Source organism: Triturus cristatus, chromosome 6 (genome assembly GCF_964204655.1).
Source record: "Triturus cristatus chromosome 6, aTriCri1.1, whole genome shotgun sequence".
In the NCBI taxonomy this organism is placed as follows: Eukaryota; Metazoa; Chordata; class Amphibia; order Caudata; family Salamandridae; genus Triturus; species Triturus cristatus.
The window spans coordinates 1,102,790,760-1,102,815,594 of record NC_140589.1 but is presented as its reverse complement, the minus strand read 5'-3'; positions in this window follow the sequence as shown (position 1 = coordinate 1,102,815,594).

Genomic DNA, 24,835 nt, shown 5'->3' with positions numbered 1-24,835 from the left:
AGACCTTAACCATTAGGCCAAAGTACAAGTCTAAGACCTTAGCTATTAGGCCAGAGTAAGAGTTAAGACCTTAACCAGTAGGCCAGTGTAAGAGTTAAGACCTTAACCATTAGGCCAGAGTACGAGTCTAAGACCTTAGCTATTAGGCCAGAGTACGAGTCTAAGACCTTAGCTATCAGGCCAGAGTAAGAGTTAAGACCTTAGCTATTAGGCCAGAGTAAGAGTTAAGACCTTAGCTATTAGGCCAGAGTACGAGTCTAAGACCTTAGCTATTAGGCCAGAGTAAGAGTTAAGACCTTAACCAGTAGGCCAGTGTAAGAGTTAAGACCTTAACCATTAGGCCAGAGTACGAGTCTAAGACCTTAGCTATTAGGCCATAGTACGAGTCTAAGACCTTAGCTATTAGGCCAGAGTAAGAGTTAAGACCTAGGCTATTAGGCCAGAGTAAGAGTTAAGACCTTAGCTATTAGGCCAGAGTACGAGTCTAAGACCTTAGCTATTAGGCCAGAGTAAGAGTTAAGACCTTAGCTATTAGGCCAGAGTACGAGTCTAAGATCTTAGCTATTAGGCCAGAGTAAGAGTTAAGACCTTAGCTATTAGGCCAGAGTATGAGTCTAAGACCTAAGCTATTAGGCCAGAGTAAGAGTTAAGACCTTAACCAGTAGGCCAGTGTAAGAGTTAAGACCTTAACCATTAGGCCAGAGTACGAGTCTAAGACCTTAGCTATTAGGCCAGAGTACGAGTCTAAGACCTTAGCTATTAGGCCAGAGTAAGAGTTAAGACCTTAACTATTAGGCCAGAGTAAGAGTTAAGACCTTAGCTATTAGGCCAGAGTACGAGTCTAAGACCTTAGCTATTAGGCCAGAGTACGAGTCTAAGACCTTAGCTATTAGGCCAGAATAAGAGTTAAGACCTTAACCAGTACGCCAGTGTAAGAGTTAAGACCTTAACCTGTAGGCCAGAGTAAGAGTTAAGACCTTAACCTGTAGGCCATAGTAGGAGTCTTAGACCTTAGCTATTAGGCCAGAGTAAGAGTTAAGACCTTAACCAGTAGGCCAGAGTAAGAGTTAAGACCTTAACCATTAGGCCAGAGTACGAGTCTAAGACCTTAGCTATTAGGCCAGAGTACGAGTCTAAGACCTTAGCTATTAGGCCAGAGTAAGAGTTAAGACCGTAACCATTAAGCCAGAGTAAGAGTTAACACCGTAACCATTAAGCCAGAGTACGAGTCTAAGACCTTAGCTATTTAGCCAGAGTAAGAGTTAAGACCTTAGCTATTAGGCCCGAGTAAGAGTTAAGACCTTAACCATTAGGCCAGAGTACGAGTCTAAGACCTTAGCTATTAGGCCAGAGTAAGAGTTAAGACCTTAACCAGTAGGCCAGTGTAAGAGTTAAGACCTTAACCATTAGGCCAGAGTACGAGTCTAAGACCTTAGCTATTAGGCCAGAGTACGAGTCTGAAACCTTAGCTATTAGGCCAGAGTAAGAGTTAAGACCTTAGCTATTAGGCCAGAGTAAGAGTTAAGACCTTAGCTATTAGGCCAGAGTACGAGTCTAAGACCTTAGCTATTAGGCCAGAGTAAGAGTTAAGACCTTAGCTATTAGGCCAGAGTAAGAGTTAAGACCTTAACCATTAGGCCAGAATATGAGTCTAAGACCTTAGCTATTAGGCCAGAGTAAGACTTAAGACCTTAACCCTTAGGCCAGAGTAAGAGTTAAGACCTTAACCATTAGGCAAGAGTACGAGTCTAAGACCTTAGCTATTAGGCCAGAGTAAGAGTTAAGACCTTAGCTATTAGGCCAGAGTAAGAGTTAAGACCTTAACCAGTAGGCCAGAGAAAGAGTTAAGACCTTCACCATTAGGCCAGAGTACGAGTCTAAGACCTTAGCTATTAGGCCAGAGTAAGAGTTAAGACCTTAACCAGTAGGCCACAGTAAGAGTTAAGACCTTAACCATTTGGCCAGAGTACCAGTCTAAGACCTTAGCTATTAGGCCAGAGTAAGAGTTAAGACCTTAGCTATTAGGCCAGAGTAAGAGTTAAGACCTTAACCATTAGGCCAGAGTACGAGTCTAAGACCTTAGCTATTAGGCCAGAGTAAGAGTTAAGACCTTAACCAGTAGGCCAGAGTAAGAGTTAAGAACTTAACCTGTAGGCCATAGTACGAGTCTAAGACCTTAGCTATTAGGCCAGAGTAAGAGTTAAGACCTTAGCTATTAGGCCAGAGTAAGAGTTAAGACCTTAACCATTAGGCCAAAGTACGTGTCTAAGACCTTAGCTATTAGGCCAGCGTAAGAGTTAAGACCTTAGCTATTAGGCCAGAGTAAGAATTAAGACCTTAGCTATTAGGCCTGAGTAAGAGTTAAGACCTTAGCTATTAGGCCAGAGTACGAGTTAAGACCTTAACCAGTAGGCCAGAGTAAGAGTTAAGACCTTAACCTGTAGGCCAGAGTAGGAGTTAAGACCTAAACCTGTAGGCCATACTATGAGTCTAAGACCTTAGCTACTAGGGCAGAGTAAGAGTTAAGACCTTAGCTATTAGGCCAGAGTAAGAGTTAAGACCTTAACCAGTAGGCCAGAGTAAGAGTTAAGACCTTAACCATTAGGCAAGAGTACGAGTCTAAGACCTTAGCTATTAGGCCAGAGTAAGAGTTAAGACCTTAGCTTTTAGGCCAGAGTAAGAGTTAAGACCTTAACCAATAGGCCAGAGTAAGAGTTAAGACCTTCACCATTAGGCCAGAGTACGAGTCTAAGACCTTAGCTATTAGGCCAGAGTAAGAGTTAAGACCTTAGCTATTAGGCCAGAGTAAGAGTTAAGACCTTAACCATTAGACCAGAGTACGAGTCTAAGACCTTAGCTATTAGGCCAGAGTAAGAGTTAAGACCTTAACCAGTAGGCCAGAGTAAGAGTTAAGAACTTAACCTGTAGGCCATAGTACGAGTCTAAGACCTTAGCTATTAGGCCAGAGTAAGAGTTAAGACCTTAGCTATTAGGCCAGAGTAAGAGTTAAGACGTTAACCATTAGGCCACAGTACGAGTCTAAGACCTTAGCTATTAGGCCAGAGTAAGAGTTAAGACATTAACCAGTAGGCCAGAGTAAGAGTTAAGAACTTAACCTGTATGCCATAGTACGAGTTTAAGACCTTAGCTATTAGGCCAGAGTAAGAGTTAAGACCTTAGCTATTAGGCCAGAGTAAGAGTTAAGACCTTAACCATTAGGCCAAAGTACGAGTCTAAGACCTTAGCTATTAGGCCAGAGTAAGAGTTAAGACCTTAGCTATTAGGCCAGAGTAAAAGTTAAGACCTTAGCTATTAGGCCAGAGTAAGAGTTAAGACCTTAACCATTAGGCCAGAGTATGAGTCTAAGACCTTAGCTATTAGGCCAGAGTAAGAGTTAAGACCTTAACCAGTAGGCCAGAGTAAGAGTTAAGACCTTAACCATTAGTCCAGAGTACGAGTCTAAGACCTTAGCTATTAGGCCAGAGAAAGAGTTAAGACCTTAGCTATTGGGCCAGAGTAAGAGTGAAGACCTTAACCATTAGGCCAGAGTACGAGTCTAAGACCTTAGCTATTAGGCCAGAGTAAGAGTTAAGACCTTAACCATTAGGCCAGAGTACAAGTTTAAGACCTTAGCTATTAGGCCAGAGTAAGAATTAAGACCTTAGCTATTAGGCCTGAGTAAGAGTTAAGACCTTAGCTATTAGGCCAGAGTACGAGTTAAGACCTTAACCCGTAGGCCAGAGTAAGAGTTAAGACCTAAACCTGTAGGCCATACTATGAGTCTAAGACCTTAGCTACTAGGCCAGAGTAAGAGTTAAGACCTTAGCTATTAGGCCAGAGTAAGAGCTAAGACCTTAACCAGTAGGCCAGAGTAAGAGTTAAGACCTTAACCTGTAGGCCATCGTACGAGTCTAAGACCTTAGCTATTAGGCCAGAGTAAGAGTTAAGACCTTAACCAGTAGGCCAGAGTAAGAGTTAAGACCTTAACCATTAGGCCAGAGTACGAGTCTAAGAACTAAGCTATTAGGCCAGAGTAAGAGTTAAGACCTTAGCTATTAGGCCAGAGTAAGAGTTAAGACCTTAACCAGTAGGCGAGAGTGAGAGTTAAGACCTTAACCTGTAGGCCATAGTATGAGTCTAAGACCTTAGCTATTAGGCCAGAGTAAGAGTTAGGACCTTGGCTATTAGGCCAGAGTAAGAGTTAAGACCTTAACCAGTAGGCCAGAGTAAGAGTTAATACCTTAACCATTAGGCCAGAGTAAGAGTTAAGACCTTAACCATAAGGCCAGAGTATGAGTCTAAGACCTTAGCTATTAGGCCAGAGTAAGAGTTAAGACCTTAACCTGTAGGCCAGAGTACGAGTCTAAGACCTTAGCTGTTAGGCCAGAGTAAGAGTTAAGACCTTAACCAGTAGGCCAGAGTAAGAGTTAAGACCTTAACCTGTAGGCCATAGTACGAGTCTAAGACCTTAGCTATTAGGCCAGAGTAAGAGTTAAGACCTTGACCAGTAGGCCAGAGTAAGAGTTAAGACCTTAACCTGTAGGCCAGAGTAAGAGTTAAGACCTTAACCTGTAGGCCAGAGTATGAGTCTAAGACCTTAGCTATTAGGCCAGGGTAAGAGTTAAGACCTTATCCAGTAGGCCAGAGTAAGAGTTAAGACCTTAGCTATTAGGCCAGAGTAAGAGTTAAGACCTTAAGCAGTAGGCCAGAGTAAGAGTTAAGACCTTAACCAGTAGGCCAGAGTAAGAGTTAAGAACTTAACCAGTAGGCCAGAGTAAGAGTTAAGAACTTAACCTGTAGGCCATAGTATGAGTCTAAGACCTTGGCTATTAGGCCAGAGTAAGAGTTAAGACCTTAGCTATTAGGCCAGAGTAAGAGTTAAGACCTTAACCATTAGGCCACAGAACGAGTCTAAGACCTTAGCTATTAGGCCAGAGTAAGAGTTAAGACATTAACCAGTAGGCCAGAGTAAGAGTTAAGAACTTAACCTGTAGGCCATAGTACGAGTTTAAGACCTTCTCTATTAGGCCAGAGTAAGAGTTAAGACCTTAGCTATTAGGCCAGAGTAAGAGTTAAGACCTTAACCATTAGGCCAAAGTACGAGTCTAAGACCTTAGCTATTAGGCCAGAGTAAGAGTTAAGACCTTAGCTATTAGGACAGAGTAAAAGTTAAGACCTTAACCAGTAGGCCAGAGTAAGAGTTAAGAGCTTAACCATTAGGCCAGAGTACGAGTCTAAGACCTTAGCAATTAGGCCAGAGTAAAAGTTAAGACCTTAACCAGTAGGCCAGTGTAAGAGGTAAGACCTTAACCATTTGGCCAGAGTACAAGTCTAAGACCTTAGCTATTAGGCCAGAGTAAGAGTTAAGACCTTAACCAGTAGGCCAGTGTAAGAGTTAAGACCTTAACCATTAGGCCAGAGTACGAGTCTAAGACCTTAGCTATTAGGCCAGAGTACGAGTCTAAGACCTTAGCTATTAGGCCAGAGTAAGAGTTAAGACCTTAGCTATTAGGCCAGAGTACGAGTCTAAGACCTTAGCTATTAGGCCAGAGTAAGAGTTAAGACCTTAACCAGTAGGCCAGTGTAAGAGTTAAGACCTTAACCATTAGGCCAGAGTACGAGTCTAAGACCTTAGCTATTAGGCCATAGTACGAGTCTAAGACCTTAGCTATTAGGCCAGAGTAAGAGTTAAGACCTAGGCTATTAGGCCAGAGTAAGAGTTAAGACCTTAGCTATTAGGCCAGAGTACGAGTCTAAGACCTTAGCTATTAGGCCAGAGTAAGAGTTAAGACCTTAGCTATTAGGCCAGAGTACGAGTCTAAGACCTTAGCTATTAGGCCAGAGTACGAGTCTAAGACCTTAGCTATTAGGCCAGAGTAAGAGTTAAGACCTTAGCTATTAGGCCAGAGTAAGAGTTAAGACCTTAGCTATTAGGCCAGAGTATGAGTCTAAGACCTTAGCTATTAGGCCAGAGTAAGAGTTAAGACCTTAACCAGTAGGCCAGTGTAAGAGTTAAGACCTTAACCATTAGGCCAGATTACGAGTCTAAGACCTTAGCTATTAGGCCAGAGTACGAGTCTAAGACCTTAGCTATTAGGCCAGAGTAAGAGTTAAGACCTTAACTATTAGGCCAGAGTAAGAGTTAAGACCTTAGCTATTAGGCCAGAGTACGAGTCTAAGACCTTAGCTATTAGGCCAGAGTACGAGTCTAAGACCTTAGCTATTAGGCCAGAATAAGAGTTAAGACCTTAACCAGTACGCCAGTGTAAGAGTTAAGACCTTAACCTGTAGGCCAGAGTAAGAGTTAAGACCTTAACCTGTAGGCCATAGTAGGAGTCTTAGACCTTAGCTATTAGGCCAGAGTAAGAGTTAAGACCTTAATCAGTAGGCCAGAGTAAGAGTTAAGACCTTAACCATTAGGCCAGAGTACGAGTCTAAGACCTTAGCTATTAGGCCAGAGTACGAGTCTAAGACCTTAGCTATTAGGCCAGAGTAAGAGTTAAGACCGTAACCATTAAGCCAGAGTAAGAGTTAACACCGTAACCATTAAGCCAGAGTACGAGTCTAAGACCTTAGCTATTTAGCCAGAGTAAGAGTTAAGACCTTAGCTATTAGGCCAGAGTAAGAGTTAAGACCTTAACCATTAGGCCAGAGTACGAGTCTAAGACCTTAGCTATTAGGCCAGAGTAAGAGTTAAGACCTTAACCAGTAGGCCAGTGTAAGAGTTAAGACCTTAACCATTAGGCCAGAGTACGAGTCTAAGACCTTAGCTATTAGGCCAGAGTACGAGTCTGAAACCTTAGCTATTAGGCCAGAGTAAGAGTTAAGACCTTAGCTATTAGGCCAGAGTAAGAGTTAAGACCTTAGCTATTAGGCCAGAGTACGAGTCTAAGACCTTAGCTATCAGGCCAGAGTAAGAGTTAAGACCTTAGCTATTAGGCCAGAGTAAGAGTTAAGACCTTAACCATTAGGCCAGAATATGAGTCTAAGACCTTAGCTATTAGGCCAGAGTAAGAGTTAAGACCTTAACCAGTAGGCCAGTGTAAGAGTTAAGACCTTAACCATTAGGCCAGAGTACGAGTCTAAGACCTTAGCTATTAGGCCATAGTACGAGTCTAAGACCTTAGCTATTAGGCCAGAGTAAGAGTTAAGACCTTAACCCTTAGGCCAGAGTAAGAGTTAAGACCTTAACCATTAGGCAAGAGTACGAGTCTAAGACCTTAGCTATTAGGCCAGAGTAAGAGTTAAGACCTTAGCTATTAGGCCAGAGTAAGAGTTAAGACCTTAACCAGTAGGCCAGAGAAAGAGTTAAGACCTTCACCATTAGGCCAGAGTACGAGTCTAAGACCTTAGCTATTAGGCCAGAGTAAGAGTTAAGACCTTAACCAGTAGGCCACAGTAAGAGTTAAGACCTTAACCATTTGGCCAGAGTACCAGTCTAAGACCTTAGCTATTAGGCCAGAGTAAGAGTTAAGACCTTAGCTATTAGGCCAGAGTAAGAGTTAAGACCTTAACCATTAGGCCAGAGAACGAGTCTAAGACCTTAGCTATTAGGCCAGAGTAAGAGTTAAGACCTTAACCAGTAGGCCAGAGTAAGAGTTAAGAACTTAACCTGTAGGCCATAGTACGAGTCTAAGACCTTAGCTATTAGGCCAGAGTAAGAGTTAAGACCTTAGCTATTAGGCCAGAGTAAGAGTTAAGACCTTAACCATTAGGCCAAAGTACGTGTCTAAGACCTTAGCTATTAGGCCAGCGTAAGAGTTAAGACCTTAGCTATTAGGCCAGAGTAAGAATTAAGACCTTAGCTATTAGGCCTGAGTAAGAGTTAAGACCTTAGCTATTAGGCCAGAGTACGAGTTAAGACCTTAACCAGTAGGCCAGAGTAAGAGTTAAGACCTTAACCTGTAGGCCAGAGTAGGAGTTAAGACCTAAACCTGTAGGCCATACTATGAGTCTAAGACCTTAGCTACTAGGGCAGAGTAAGAGTTAAGACCTTAGCTATTAGGCCAGAGTAAGAGTTAAGACCTTAACCAGTAGGCCAGAGTAAGAGTTAAGACCTTAACCTGTAGGCCATAGTACGAGTCTAAGACCTTAGCTATTAGGCCAGAGTAAGAGTTAAGACCTTAACCAGTAGGCCAGAGTAAGAGTTAAAACCTTAACCTGTAGGCCAGAGTGCGAGTCTAAGACCTTAGCTATTAGGCCAGATTAAGAGTTAAGACCTTAGCTATTAGGCCAGAGTAAGAGTTAAGACCTTAACCATTAGGCCAGAGTACGAGTCTAAGACCTAAGCTATTAGGCCAGAGTAAGAGTTAAGACCTTAGCTATTAGGCCAGAGTAAGAGTTACGACCTTAACCAGTAGGCGAGAGTGAGAGTTAAGACCTTAACCTGTAGGCCATAGTATGAGTCTAAGACCTTAGCTATTAGGCCAGAGTAAGAGTTAAGACCTTGGCTATTAGGCCAGAGTAAGAGTTAAGACCTTAACCAGTAGGCCAGAGTAAGAGTTAATACCTTAACCATTAGGCCAGAGTAAGAGTTAAGACCTTAACCATAAGGCCAGAGTATGAGTCTAAGACCTTAGCTATTAGGCCAGACTAAGAGTTAAGACCATAGCTATTAGGCCAGAGTATGAGTCTAAGAGCTTAGCTATTAGGCCAGAGTAAGAGCTAAGACCTTAACCATTAGGCCAGAGTACGAGTCTAAGACCTTAGCTATTAGGCCAGAGTAAGAGTTAAGACCTTAGCTATTAGGCCAGAGTAAGAGTTAAGACTTTAACCATTAAGCCAGAGTAAGAATAAAGACCTTAAACATTAGGCCAGAGAAAGAGTCTAAGACCTTAACCATTAGGCCGGAGTAAGAGCTAAGACCTTAACCATTAGGCCAGGATAAGAGTCTAAGACCTTAACCATTACACCAGAGTAAGAGTTAAGACCTTAACCATTAGGCCAGAGTAAGAGTCTGGCCAGAGTAAGAGTTAAGACCTTTACCATTAGGCCAGATTAAGAGTCTATGGGCCAAATGTAGGTAAATTATTTTTACCGATTCTTAAATACCGAATTTTACCGAATCGGTATTTAAGAATCGGTAAGTTATATGTAGGTCAACAATCGGTAAACATTACCGAATCGGTAAAATTCGGTAAACATGAATCGGAATTTACCGATTCGGTAAATACCAAAGCGGTATTCTCCGATTCGGTAAATACCGACGTGGTATATTCCGATTCGGTAAATACCAAATCGGCAGTTCAAAAAAACATGACTGCAAGCAGCCAATCCTGTGCAACCTCAAACCCACCCAACCAGGGAGTGGCCACACCCAGGCAGGTGCACACAATTAACAGACTCTGGAGAGGCTGGGAGTGCTGAGGAGAGGAAGAGAGCAACTGCCAGATTCAGACCTGGAGACTGCAAGAATGGCCAGCCAGGACACAGAGAGGGAAGGAGGGGAGAGGAAGCGAAAGCTCAAATTCAGCCCAAAGGAGCTGCAAGTTCTGGTGGAGGAGGTCGTGAAGCAGCACCAGAATTTATTTGGAAAACTGTCACAGCAAGTGCCTGAGTCAGAAAAAAGAAAGATCTGGCTTGGAATCCAGGCACAGGTGAATGCCGTGGGAGTGACCCCCCGGGACATCGATGTCCTGAAGAAGCGGTGGTATGACATCCGCATCATCACAAAGAGGAAGGTGGCAGATTTAAAAAAAGAGGCCAGCCAGACAGGAGGTGGACGCAACAGAGCACCAGCCCTGACAGAACTGGAGGAGCTAGTGGAGACAACGATTGAGCCAGAAAGCATCGTGGGGATTGGGGACGCTGACAGCTCCGCCAGAGGCACCTCCAAACAAGGTAAGACGCTTGCACAGCAATGTGCCCCCCCTACCCCTATCCCAACTCCCAAAATGTGCCATGAGAATCCCACTCCAGTACAGGTATTAGTGCATGCCTGCAATGCATCATGGGAGATGTAGTCCCTGAAAGGCCAAACATGAGACGAGGACATTGAGATACTGTCTAGAAATTGTATTGTCATGTCATTCTAGAAAAAGCTTCAGGTACATTTAGCTGCTGTCGCTTTTCTGTCCACAGGCACTACTGCGCACAGAACTGGCCATGAGAAGGGAGAGAGGGCACACCACACACCCAGCACAGAGAAGGCCACCACCAGTTCCGCCCAGGGAACGGCACCACAGGCAGTTACACCACCCCAGCCAGCATCGCCGCTCCTGCCAGCATCCCCAGTCCTGCAGGTTTCACCACCATCTTCACCTCCTGCATTACACAGGTTGAGGAGGCGTCCTGCAGCCAGGTTGGATGTGACCGACTCATCATCCGAGGAGTCGAGGGGCCCGGAAACGTCCACTGTACCCCAGAATGTAACCCATGCCAGTGTGCCTTCCGAGTCTGAGGGAGAACACACAGTTGGCAGACGGCGCCGCAGGGCTCGGCCGCAGAGTCCACCTCCCCTTGGGCAGGGCCATGGAGTGTTCTCAGGTCTTGAGGGCACCATGGTGAAGATACAACGCGTCCAGGCAAGGGCAATGGTGTCCGTACAGCGACAGATGCGTGGCCTCAACAACACCTTTGGTAACATTGAAAATGGCATCACCACCATGGCAGGGGGCATTGCTGATATGGCAGCGGGCATGCGGGACATGTCCCAATCCATCATGCAGCTGTGCTCGAAGTTCGATGAGGACAGGGCCACACGGCGCAGGGGACATCAGAGGAAGGATCAGACCTCGAGGGCAGTGAACCGGCTGGCGACTGCCACATCGCTGATCTGCAGGCGCTCTGTGGCGATGCAGGAGGGCCTTGCACAGTGCAGCACAGATGTGTCCAGGGGGATGGTTAGGGTCACAAGTGCACTAGAAGTGCTGCTCACCAGCCAGTCTGCAGCAGCTGGCGCTTTGGATGCTGGCGACACAGAAGACACGACCAGCAGGAGCAGCATAACCCCCCCTGTCCCAGACACTCGTCGGAGCAACAGGCGTCAACGTGGTGCCACTGGTACCCCAGCCAGTGAGGACGCCCCCTCAATTCCATCCCGCACTGCTGCGCGTGGGCGCAAACATTAATGCGTCATGAGAAACAATGACACATTTGGGTGAAGTAACCCTTAACTCAAAAAATTTTACTTTTTTATTGTTGTTGGAATACAATTTCCTTTGTGTTGTGGCGTAGTGCTGCCTGATTAAACTACGTTATGGCATCCAACTACAGGCTGTGTCCCCTTACTCATTCAGAAATAGTTGCATGTGATCTCTGCCCGTCTCACTCTTCCAACTGTTGCTGTTTGTACTCCTGCTGCGTTGGCCTCTGCATGTGCAGACTCATCATCAGTGTCCTCAGTATATGTAATTTCGACCTCTGTGCCTCTCTTTGTGGCAAGGTTGTGCAGCATTGCACAAGTGGCAATAATCTTGCAGCAGAGGATGGGTGTGTACTGGCGTGCACCTCCACTCTTATGGAGGCAGCGAAACCTGCTCTTCAGTAGTCCAAACGTGCGCTCCACCACATTGCGAGTAGATTTGTGTGCCACATTATATCGTCTCTCACTCTGGGTTGATGGGTGTAGGTAGGGAGTGAGGATGAATGACCACACGGCTTATGCACTGTCCCCTAGGTGAGTAAAAGGGAGACATCAGTCACATGCCTCAATACACTATGATTTGCACTGAGTACTATGTAGCGTCACTGTTACTTACCTAACAGATATCCTTCTCCAAATTCTCCCGCAAGCAGTCGTGTGTAGATCCCACTGTTCTGGAAGATGTAGGAGTCATGGGTGCTCCCAGGGAATTTGGCAACGATATCAGTGATGATGTTCCCTGCATCGAAGATTACCTGCACATTGATGGAGTGGGTGGACTTTCTGTTTCTGTAGATGTGCTCAGTGGCAGCTGGTGGGCAGATTGGGATGTGTGTGCCATCTATACAGCCAAAGACATGGGGGAACTGTGCCATGTGATAAAAGTCAGTTTTAGTTTTCTGCAGTTCAGCCTGTGTGTTTGGAAAGCTGATGTAGTGGTGAATTCTCTGCATCATGGCATCCAGGAACTTCCTGAAGAAACGGGAGAAAAAGCTATTTGGCCAGAGTAAGAGTTAAGACCTTAACCAGTAGGCGAGAGTGAGAGTTAAGACCTTAACCTGTAGGCCATAGTATGAGTCTAAGACCTTAGCTATTAGGCCAGAGTAAGAGTTAAGACCTTGGCTATTAGACCAGAGTAAGAGTTAAGACCTTAACCAGTAGGCCAGAGTAAGAGTTAATACCTTAACCATTAGGCCAGAGTAAGAGTTAAGACCTTAACCATAAGGCCAGAGTATGAGTCTAAGACCTTAGCTATTAGGCCAGAGTAAGAGTTAAGACCTTTACCTGTAGGCCAGAGTATGAGTCTAAGACCTTAGCTGTTAGGCCAGAGTAAGAGTTAAGACCTTAACCAGTAGGCCAGAGTAAGAGTTAAGACCTTAACCTGTAGGCCATAGTACGAGTCTAAGACCTTAGCTATTAGGCCAGAGTAAGAGTTAAGACCTTAACCTGTAGGCCAGAGTAAGAGTTAAGACCTTAACCTGTAGGCCAGAGTACGAGTCTAAGACCTTAGCTATTAGGCCAGGGTAAGAGTTAAGACCTTAAGCAGTAGGCCAGAGTAAGAGTTAAGACCTTAACCTGTAGGCCATAGTACGAGTCTAAGACCTTAGCTATTAGGCCAGAGTAAAAGTTAAGACCTTAACCAGTAGGCCAGAGTAAGAGTTAAGAACTTAACCAGTAGGCCAGAGTAAGAGTTAAGAACTTAACCTGTAGGCCATAGTATGAGTCTAAGACCTTAGCTATTAGGCCAGAGTAAGAGTTAAGACCTTAGCTATTAGGCCAGAGTAAGAGTTAAGACCTTAACCATTAGGCCACAGAACGAGTCTAAGACCTTAGCTATTAGGCCAGAGTAAGAGTTAAGACATTAACCAGTAGGCCAGAGTAAGAGTTAAGAACTTATCCTGTAGGCCATAGTACTAGTTTAAGACCTTAGCTATTAGGCCAGAGTAAGAGTTAAGACCTTAGCTATTAGGCCAGAGTAAGAGTTAAGACCTTAACCATTAGGCCAAAGTACGAGTCTAATACCTTAGCTATTAGGCCAGAGTAAGAGTTAAGACCTTAGCTATTAGGCCAGAGTAAAAGTTAAGACCTTAACCAGTAGGCCAGAGTAAGAGTTAAGACCTTAACCATTAGGCCAGAGTACGAGTCTAAGACCTTAGCTATTAGGCCAGAGTAAAAGTTAAGACCTTAACCTGTAGGCCAGTGTAAGAGTTAAGACCTTAACCATTAGGCCAGAGTACGTGTCTAAGACCTTAGCTATTAGGCCAGAGTAAGAGTTAAGACCTTAACCAGTAGGCCAGTGTAAGAGTTAAGACCTTAACCATTAGGCCAGAGTACGAGTCTAAGACCTTAGCTATTAGGCCAGAGTATGAGTCTAAGACCTTAGCTATTAGGCCAGAGTAAGAGTTAAGACCTTAGCTATTAGGCCAGAGTAAGAGTTAAGACCTTAACCAGTAGGCCAGTGTAAGAGTTAAGACCTTACCCATTAGGCCAGAGTACGAGTCTAAGACCTTAGCTATTAGGCCAGAGTAAGAGTTAAGACCTAAGCTATTAGGCCAGAGTAAGAGTTAAGACCTTAGCTATTAGGCCAGAGTACGAGTCTAAGACCTTAGCTATTAGGCCAGAGTAAGAGTTAAGACCTTAGCTATTAGGCCAGAGTACGAGTCTAAGACCTTAGCTATTAGGCCAGAGTACGAGTCTAAGACCTTAGCTATTAGGCCAGAGTAAGAGTTAAGACCTTAGCTATTAGGCCAGAGTAAGAGTTAAGACCTTAGCTATTAGGCCAGAGTATGAGTCTAAGACCTTAGCTATTAGGCCAGAGTAAGAGTTAAGACCTTAACCAGTAGGCCAGAGTAAGAGTTAAGACCTTAGCTATTAGGCCAGAGTAAGAGTTAAGACCTCAACCATTAGGCCAGAGTACGAGTCTAAGACCTTAGCTATTAGGCCAGAGGAAGAGTTAAGACCTTAGCTATTAGGCCAGAGTAAAAGTTAAGACCTTAACCAGTAGGCCAGAGTAAGAGTTAAGACCTTAACCATTAGGCCAGAGTACGAGTCTAAGACCTTAGCTATTAGGCCAGAGTAAAAGTTAAGACCTTAACCTGTAGGCCAGTGTAAGAGTTAAGACCTTAACCATTAGGCCAGAGTACGAGTCTAAGACCTTAGCTATTAGGCCAGAGTAAGAGTTAAGACCTTAACCAGTAGGCCAGTGTAAGAGTTAAGACCTTAACCATTAGGCCAGAGTACGAGTCTAAGACCTTAGCTATTAGGCCAGAGTACGAGTCTAAGACCTTAGCTATTAGGCCAGAGTAAGAGTTAAGACCTTAGCTATTAGGCCAGAGTAAGAGTTAAGACCTTAGCTATTAGGCCAGAATACGAGTCTAAGACCTTAGCTATTAGGCCAGAGTAAGAGTTAAGACCTTAACCAGTAGGCCAGTGTAAGAGTTAAGACCTTACCCATTAGGCCAGAGTACGAGTCTAAGACCTTAGCTATTAGGCCATAGTACGAGTCTAAGACCTTAGCTATTAGGCCAGAGTAAGAGTTAAGACCTAAGCTATTAGGCCAGAGTAAGAGTTAAGACCTTAGCTATTAGGCCAGAGTACGAGTCTAAGACCTTAGCTATTAGGCCAGAGTAAGAGTTAAGACCTTAGCTATTAGGCCAGAGTACGAGTCTAAGACCTTAGCTATTAGGCCAGAGTACGAGTCTAAGACCTTAGCTATTAGGCCAGAGTAAGAGTTAAGACCTTAGCTATTAGGCCAGAGTAAGAGTTAAGACCTTAGCTATTAGGCCAGAGTATGAGTCTAAGACCTTAGCTATTAGGCCAGAGTAAGAGTTAAGACCTTAACCAGTAGGCCAGAGTAAGAGTTAAGACCTTAGCTATTAGGCCAGAGTAAGAGTTAAGACCTCAACCATTAGGCCAGAGTACGAGTCTAAGACCTTAGCTATTAGGCCAGAGGAAGAGTTAAGACATTAACCAGTAGGCCAGAGTAAGAGTTAAAAACTTAACCTGTAGGCCATAGTACGAGTTTAAGACCTTAGCTATTAGGCCAGAGTAAGAGTTAAGACCTTAGCTATTAGGCCAGAGTAAGAGTTAAGACCTTAACCATTAGGCCAGAGTACGAGTTAAGACCTTAACCAGTAGGCCAGAGTAAGAGTTAAGACCTTAACCTGTAGGCCAGAGTAGGAGTTAAGACCTAAACCTGTAGGCCATAATATGAGTCTAAGACCTTAGCTACTAGGCCAGAGTAAGAGTTAAGACCTTAGCTATTAGGCCAGAGTAAGAGTTAAGACCTTAACCAGTAGGCCAGAGTAAGAGTTAAGACCTTAACCTGTAGGCCATAGTACGAGTCTAAGACCTTAGCTATTAGGCCAGAGTAAGAGGTAAGACCTTAACCAGTAGGCCAGAGTAAGAGTTAAAACCTTAACCTGTAGGCCAGAGTACGAGTCTAAGACCTTAACTATTAGGCCAGAGTAAGAGTTAAGACCTTAGCTATTAGGCCAGAGTAAGAGTTAAGACCTTAACCATTAGGCCAGAGTACGAGTCTAAGACCTAAGCTATTAGGCCAGAGTAAGAGTTAAGACCTAAGCTATTAGGCCAGAGTAAGAGTTAAGACCTTAGCTATTAGGCCAGAGTAAGAGTTAAGACCTTAACCTGTAGGCCATAGTATGAGTCTAAGACCTTAGCTATTAGGCCAGAGTAAGAGTTAAGACCTTGGCTATTAGGCCTGAGTAAGAGTTAAGACCTTAACCAGTAGGCCAGAGTAAGAGTTAATACCTTAACCATTAGGCCAGAGTAAGAGTTAAGACCTTAACCATAAGGCCAGAGTATGAGTCTAAGACCTTAGCTATTAGGGCAGAGTAAGAGTTAAGACCTTTACCTGTAGGCCAGAGTAAGAGTTAAGACCTTAACCTGTAGGCCATAGTACGAGTCTAAGACCTTAGCTATTAGGCCAGAGTAAGAGTTAAGACCTTAACCTGTAGGCCAGAGTAAGAGTTAAGACCTTAACCTGTAGGCCAGAGTACGAGTCTAAGACCTTAGCTATTAGGCCAGGGTAAGAGTTAAGACCTTATCCAGTAGGCCAGAGAAAGAGTTAAGACCTTAGCTATTAGGCCAGAGTAAGAGTTAAGACCTTAAGCAGTAGGCCAGAGTAAGAGTTAAGACCTTAACCTGTAGGCCATAGTACGAGTCTAAGACCTTAGCTATTAGGCCAGAGTAAAAGTTAAGACCTTAACCAGTAGGCCAGAGTAAGAGTTAAGACCTTAAGCAGTAGGCCAGAGTAAGAGTTAAGACCTTAACCTGTAGGCCAGAGTACGAGTCTAAGACCTTAGCTATTAGGCCATAGTACGAGTCTAAGACCTTAGCTATTAGGCCAGAGTAAGAGTTAAGACCTAGGCTATTAGGCCAGAGTAAGAGTTAAGACCTTAGCTATTAGGCCAGAGTACGAGTCTAAGACCTTAGCTATTAGGCCAGAGTAAGAGTTAAGACCTTAGCTATTAGGCCAGAGTACGAGTCTAAGACCTTAGCTATTAGGCCAGAGTACGAGTCTAAGACCTTAGCTATTAGGCCAGAGTAAGAGTTAAGACCTTAGCTATTAGGCCAGAGTAAGAGTTAAGACCTTAGCTATTAGGCCAGAGTATGAGTCTAAGACCTTAGCTATTAGGCCAGAGTAAGAGTTAAGACCTTAACCAGTAGGCCAGAGTAAGAGTTATGACCTTAGCTATTAGGCCAGAGTAAGAGTTAAGACCTCAACCATTAGGCCAGAGTACGAGTCTAAGACCTTAGCTATTAGGCCAGAGTAAGAGTTAAGACATTAACCAGTAGGCCAGAGTAAGAGTTAAGAACTTAACCTGTAGGCCATAGTACGAGTTTAAGACCTTAGCTATTAGGCCAGAGTAAGAGTTAAGACCTTAGCTATTAGGCCAGAGTAAGAGTTAAGACCTTAACCATTAGGCCAGAGTACGAGTTAAGACCTTAACCAGTAGGCCAGAGTAAGAGTTAAGACCTTAGCCTGTAGGCCAGAGTAGGAGTTAAGACCTAAACCTGTAGGCCATACTATGAGTCTAAGACCTTAGCTAATAGGCCAGAGTAAGAGTTAAGACCTTAGCTATTAGGCCAGAGTAAGAGTTAAGACCTTAACCAGTAGGCCAGAGTAAGAGTTAAGACCTTAACCTGTAGGCCATAGTACGAGTCTAAGACCTTAGTTATTAGGCCAGAGTAAGAGTTAAGACCTTAACCAGTAGGCCAGAGTAAGAGTTAAAACCTTAACCTGTAGGCCAGAGTACGAGTCTAAGACCTTAGCTATTAGGCCAGAGTAAGAGTTAAGACCTTAGCTATTAGGCCAGAGTAAGAGTTAAGACCTTAACCATTAGGCCAGAGTACGAGTCTAAGACCTAAGCTATTAGGCCAGAGTAAGAGTTAAGACCTAAGCTATTAGGCCAGAGTAAGAGTTAAGACCTTAGCTATTTGGCCAGAGTAAGAGTTAAGACCTTAACCAGTAGGCGAGAGTGAGAGTTAAGACCTTAACCTGTAGGCCATAGTATGAGTCTAAGACCTTAGCTATTAGGCCAGAGTAAGAGTTAAGACCTTGGCTATTAGACCAGAGTAAGAGTTAAGACCTTAACCAGTAGGCCAGAGTAAGAGTTAATACCTTAACCATTAGGCCAGAGTAAGAGTTAAGACCTTAACCATAAGGCCAGAGTATGAGTCTAAGACCTTAGCTATTAGGCCAGAGTAAGAGTTAAGACCTTTACCTGTAGGCCAGAGTATGAGTCTAAGACCTTAGCTGTTAGGCCAGAGTAAGAGCTAAGACCTTAACCAGTAGGCCAGAGTAAGAGTTAAGACCTTAACCTGTAGGCCATAGTACGAGTCTAAGACCTTAGCTATTAGGCCAGAGTAAGAGTTAAGACCTTAACCTGTAGGCCAGAGTAAGAGTTAAGACCTTAACCTGTAGGCCAGAGTACGAGTCTAAGACCTTAGCTATTAGGCCAGGGTAAGAGTTAAGACCTTAAGCAGTAGGCCAGAGTAAGAGTTAAGACCTTAACCTGTAGGCCATAGTACGAGTCTAAGACCTTAGCTATTAGGCCAGAGTAAAAGTTAAGACCTTAACCAGTAGGCCAGAGTAAGAGTTAAGAACTTAACCAGTAGGCCAGAGTAAGAGTTAAGAACTTAACCTGTAGGCCATAGTATGAGTCTAAGACCTTAGCTATTAGGCCAGAGTAAGAGTTAAGACGTTAGCTGTTAAGCCAGAGTAAGAGTTAAGACCTTAACCATTAGGCCACAGAACGAGTCTAAGACCTTAGCTATTAGGCCAGAGTAAGAGTTAAGACATTAACCAGTAGGCCAGAGTAAGAGTTAAGAACTTAACCTGTAGGCCATAGTACGAGTTTAAGACCTTAGCTATTAGGCCAGAGTAAGAGTTAAGACCTTAGCTATTAGGCCAGAGTAAGAGTTAAGACCTTAACCATTAGGCCAAAGTACGAGTCTAAGACCTTAGCTATTAGGCCAGAGTAAGAGTTAAGACCTTAGCTATTAGGCCAGAGTAAAAGTTAAGACCTTAACCAGTAGGCCAGAGTAAGAGTTAAGACCTTAACCATTAGGCCAGAGTACGAGTCTAAGACCTTAGCTATTAGGCCAGAGTAAAAGTTAAGACCTTAACCAGTAGGCCAGTGTAAGAGTTAAGACCTTAACCATTAGGCCAGAGTACGAGTCTAAGACCTTAGCTATTAGGCCAGAGTAAGAGTTAAGACCTTAACCAGTAGGCCAGTGTAAGTGTTAAGACCTTAACCATTAGGCCAGAGTACGAGTCTAAGACCTTAGCTATTAGGCCAGAGTACGAGTCTAAGACCTTAGCTATTAGGCCAGAGTAAGAGTTAAGACCTTAGCTATTAGGCCAGAGTACGAGTCTAAGACCTTAGCTATTAGGCCAGAGTAAGAGTTAAGACCTTAACCAGTAGGCCAGTGTAAGAGTTAAGACCTTAACCATTAGGCCAGAGTACGAGTCTAAGACCTTAGCTATTAGGCCATAGTACGAGTCTAAGACCTTAGCTATTAGGCCAGAGTAAGAGTTAAGACCTAGGCTATTAGGCCAGAATAAGAGTTAAGACCTTAGCTATTAGGCCAGAGTACGAGTCTAAGACCTTAGCTATTAGGCCAGAGTAAGAGTTAAGACCTTAGCTATTAGGCCAGAGTACGAGTCTAAGACCTTAGCTATTAGGCCAGAGTACGAGTCTAAGACCTTAGCTATTAGGCCAGAGTAAGAGTTAAGACCTTAGCTATTAGGCCAGAGTAAGAGTTAAGACCTTAGCTATTAGGCCAGAGTATGAGTCTAAGACCTTAGCTATTAGGCCAGAGTAAGAGTTAAGACCTTAACCAGTAGGCCAGTGTAAGAGTTAAGACCTTAACCATTAGGCCAGAGTACGAGTCTAAGACCTTAGCTATTAGGCCAGAGTACGAGTCTAAGACCTTAGCTATTAGGCCAGACTAAGAGTTAAGACCTTAACTATTAGGCCAGAGTAAGAGTTAAGACCTTAGCTATTAGGCCAGAGTACGAGTCTAAGACCTTAGCTATTAGGCCAGAGTACGAGTCTAAGACCTTAGCTATTAGGCCAGAATAAGAGTTAAGACCTTAGCTATCAGGCCAGAGTAAGAGTTAAGACCTTAGCTATTAGGCCAGAGTACGAGTCTAAGACCTTAGCTAGCAGGCCATAGTACGAGTCTTACACCTTAGCTATTAGGCCAGAGTAAGAGTTAAGACCTTAACCAGTACGCCAGTGTAAGAGTTAAGACCTTAACCTGTAGGCCAGAGTAAGAGTTAAGACCTTAACCTGTAGGCCATAGTAGGAGTCTTAGACCTTAGCTATTAGGCCAGAGTAAGAGTTAAGACCTTAACCAGTAGGCCAGAGTAAGAGTTAAGACCTTAACCATTAGGCCAGAGTACAAGTCTAAGACCTTAGCTATTAGGCCAGAGTACGAGTCTAAGACCATAGCTATTAGGCCAGAGTAAGAGTTAAGACCGTAACCATTAAGCCAGAGTAAGAGTTAACACCGTAACCATTAAGCCAGAGCACGAGTCTAAGACCTTAGCTATTTAGCCAGAGTAAGAGTTAAGACCTTAGCTATTAGGCCAGAGTAAGATTTAAGTCCTTAACCATTACGCCAGAGTACGAGTCTAAGACCTTAGCTATTAGGCCAGAGTAAGTGTTAAGACCTGAGCTATTATGCCAGACTGAGAGTTAAGACCTTAATCAGTAGGCCAGAGTAAGAGTTAAGACCTTAACCAGTAGGCCAGAGTAAGAGTTAAGACCTTAACCATTAGGCCAGAGTACAAGTCTAAGACCTTAGCTATTTGGCCAGAGTAAGAGTTAAGACCTTAACCAGTAGGCCAGAGTTAGAGTTAAGACCTTAACCTGTAGGCCATAGTACGAGTCTAAGACCTTAGCTATTAGGCCAGAGTAAGAGTTAAGACCTTAACCAGTCGGCCAGAGTAAGAGTTAAGACCTTAACCAGTAGGCCAGAGTACGAGTCTAACACCTTAGCTATTAGGCCAGAGTAAGAGTTAAGACCTTAACCAGTAGGCCAGAGAAAGAGTTAAGACCTTAACCATTAGACCAGAGTACGAGTCTAGGACCTTAGCTATTAGGCCAGAGTAAGAGTTAAGACCTTAACCAGTAGGCCAGAGTAAGAGTTAAGACCTTAACCTGTAGGCCAGAGTACGAGTCTAAGACCTTAGCTATTAGGCCAGAGTAAGAGTTAAGACCTTAACCATTAGGCCAGAGTATGAGTCTAAGACCTTAGCTATTGGGCCAGAGTAAGAGTTAAGACCTTAATCAGTAGGCCAGAGTAAGAGTTAAGACCTTAACCATTAGTCCAGAGTACAAGTCTAAGACCTTAGCTATTAGGCCAGAGAAAGAGTTAAGACCTTAGCTATTGGGCCAGAGTAAGAGTGAAGACCTTAACCATTAGGCCAGAGTACGAGTCTAAGACCTTAGCTATTAGGCCAGAGTAAGAGTGAAGACCTTAACCATTAGGCCAGAGTACGAGTCTAAGACCTTAGCTATTAGGCCAGAGTAAGAATTAAGACCTTAGCTATTAGGCCTGAGTAAGAGTTAAGACCTTAGCTATTAGGCCAGAGTACGAGTTAAGACCTTAACCAGTAGGCCAGAGTAAGAGTTAAGACCTTAACCTGTAGGCCAGAGTAGGAGTTAAGACCTAAACCTGTAGGCCATACTATGAGTCTAAGACCTTAGCTACTAGGCCAGAGTAAGAGTTAAGACCTTAGCTATTAGGCCAGAGTAAGAGTTAAGACCTTAACCAGTAGGCCAGAGAAAGAGTTAAGACCTTAACCATTAGACCAGAGCACGAGTCTAGGACCTTAGCTATTAGGCCAGAGTAAGAGTTAAGACCTTAACCAGTAGGCCAGAGTAAGAGTTAAGACCTTAACCAGTAGGCCAGAGTACGAGTCTAAGACCTTAGCTATTAGGCCAGAGTAAGAGTTAAGACCTTAACCATTAGGCCAGAGTATGAGTCTAAGACCTTAGCTATTAGGCCAGAGTAAGAGTTAAGACCTTAACCAGTAGGCCAGAGTAAGAGTTAAGACCTTAACCATTAGTCCAGAGTACAAGTCTAAGACCTTAGCTATTAGGCCAGAGAAAGAGTTAAGACCTTAGCTTTTGGGCCAGAGTAAGAGTGAAGACCTTAACCATTAGGCCAGAGTACGAGTCTAAGACCTTAGCTATTAGGCCAGAGTAAGAGTGAAGACCTTAACCATTAGGCCAGAGTACGAGTCTAAGACCTTAGCTATTAGGCCAGAGTAAGAATTAAGACCTTAGCTATTAGGCCTGAGTAAGAGTTAAGACCTTAGCTATTAGGCCAGAGTACGAGTTAAGACCTTAACCAGTAGGCCAGAGTAAGAGTTAAGACCTTAATCTGTAGGCCAGAGTAGGAGTTAAGACCTAAACCTGTAGGCCATACTATGAGTCTAAGACCTTAGCTACTAGGCCAGAGTAAGAGTTAAGACCTTAGCTATTAGGCCAGAGTAAGAGTTAAGACCTTAACCAGTAGGCCAGAGTAAGAGTTAAGACCTTAACCTGTAGGCCATAGTACGAGTCTAAGACCTTAGCTATTAGGCCAGAGTAAGAGTTAAGACCTTAACCAGTAGGCCAGAGTAAGAGTTAAAACCTTAACCTGTAGGCCAGAGTACGAGAATAAGACCTTAGCTATTAGGCCAGAGTAAGAGTTAAGACCTTAGCTATTAGGCCAGAGTAAGAGTTAAGACCTTAACCATTAGGCCAGAGTACGAGTCTAAGACCTAAGCTATTAGGCCAGAGTAAGAGTTAAGACCTTAGCTATTAGGCCAGAGTAAGAGTTAAGACCTTAACCAGTAGGCGAGAGTGAGAGTTAAGACCTTAACCTGTAGGCCATAGTATGAGTCTAAGACCTTAGCTATTAGGCCAGAGTAAGAGTTAAGACCTTGGCTATTAGGCCAGAGTAAGAGTTAAGACCTTAACCAGTAGGCCAGAGTAAGAGTTAATACCTTAACCATTAGGCCAGAGTAAGAGTCAAGACCTTAACCATAAGGCCAGAGTATGAGTCTAAGACCTTAGCTATTAGGCCAGAGTAAGAGTTAAGACCTTAACCTGTAGGCCAGAGTACGAGTCTAAGACCTTAGCTGTTAGGCCAGAGTAAGAGTTAAGACCTTAACCAGTAGTCCAGAGTAAGAGTTAAGACCTTAACCTGTAGGCCATAGTACGAGTCTAAGACCTTAGCTATTAGGCCAGAGTAAGAGTTAAGACCTTAACCAGTAGGCCAGAGTAAGAGTTAAGACCTTAACCTGTAGGCCAGAGTAAGAGTTAATACCTTAACCTGTAGGCCAGAGTACGAGTCTAAGACCTTAGCTATTAGGCCAGGGTAAGAGTTAAGACCTTATCCAGTAGGCCAGAGTAAGAGTTAAGACCTTAGCTATTAGGCCAGAGTACGAGTCTAAGACCTTAGCTATTAGGCCAGAGTAAGAGTTAAGACCTTAGCTATTAGGCCATAGTAAGAGTTAAGACCTTAGCTATTAGGCCAGAGTACGAGTATGAGACCTTAGCTATTAGGCCATAGTACGAGTCTAAGACCTTAGCTATTAGGCCAGAGTAAGAGTTAAGACCTTAGCTATTAGGCCAGAGTACGAGTCTAAGACCTTAGCTATCAGGCCATAGTACGAGTCTTACACTATAGCTATTAGGCCAGAGTAAGAGTTAAGACCTTAACCATTAGGCCAGAATACGAGTCTAAGACCTTAGCTATTAGGCCAAAGTAAGAGTTAAGACCTTAACCATTAGGCCAGAGTAAGAGTTAAGACCTTAACCATTAGGCAAGAGTACGAGTCTAAGACCTTAGCTATTAGGCCAGAGTAAGAGTTAAGACCTTAGCTACTAAGCCAGAGTAAGAGTTAAGACCTTAACCAATAGGCCAGAGTAAGAGTTAAGACCTTCACAATTAGGCCAGAGTACGAGTCTAAGACCTTAGCTATTAGGCCAGAGTAAGAGTTAAGACCTTAGCTATTAGGCCAGAGTAAGAGTTAAGACCTTAACCATTAGGCCAGAGTACGAGTCTAAGACCTTAGCTATTAGGCCAGAGTAAGAGTTAAGACCTTAACCAGTAGGCCAGAGTAAGAGTTAAGAACTTAACCTGTAGGCCATAGTACGAGTCTAAGACCTTAGCTATTAGGCCAGAGTAAGAGTTAAGACCTTAGCTATTAGGCCAGAGTAAGAGTTAAGACGTTAACCATTAGGCCAGAGTACGAGTCTAAGACCTTAGCTGTTAGGCCAGAGTAAGAGTTAAGACCTTAACCAGTAGGCCAGAGTAAGAGTTAAGACCTTAACCTGTAGGCCATGGTACGAGTCTAAGACCTTAGCTATTAGGCCAGAGTAAGAGTTAAGACCTTAACCTGTAGGCCAGAGTAAGAGTTAAGACCTTAACCTGTAGGCCAGAGTACGAGTCTAAGACCTTAGCTATTAGGCCAGGGTAAGAGTTAAGACCTTATCCAGTAGGCCAGAGTAAGAGTTAAGACCTTAGCTATTAGGCCAGAGTAAGAGTTAAGACCTTAGCTATTAGGCCAGAGTAAGAGTTAAGACCTTAAGCAGTAGGCCAGAGTAAGAGTTAAGACCTTAACCTGTAGGCCATAGTACGAGTCTAAGACCTTAGCTATTAGGCCAGAGTAAAAGTTAAGACCTTAACCAGTAGGCCAGAGTAAGAGTTAAGATCTTAACCAGTAGGCCAGAGTAAGAGTTAAGAACTTAACCTGTAGGCCATAGTATGAGTCTAAGACCTTAGCTATTAGGCCAGAGTAAGAGTTAAGACCTTAGCTATTAGGCCAGAGTAAGAGTTAAGACCTTAACCATTAGGCCACAGAACGAGTCTAAGACCTTAGCTATTAGGCCAGAGTAAGAGTTAAGACATTAACCAGTAGGCCAGAGTAAGAGTTAAGAACTTAACCTGTAGGCCATAGTACTAGTTTAAGACCTTAGCTATTAGGCCAGAGTAAGAGTTAAGACCTTAGCTATTAGGCCAGAGTAAGAGTTAAGACCTTAACCATTAGGCCAAAGTACGAGTCTAAGACCTTAGCTATTAGGCCAGAGTAAGAGTTAAGACCTTAGCTATTAGGCCAGAGTAAAAGTTAAGACCTTAACCAGTAGGCCAGAGTAAGAGTTAAGACCTTAACCATTAGGCCAGAGTACGAGTCTAAGACCTTAGCTATTAGGCCAGAGTAAAAGT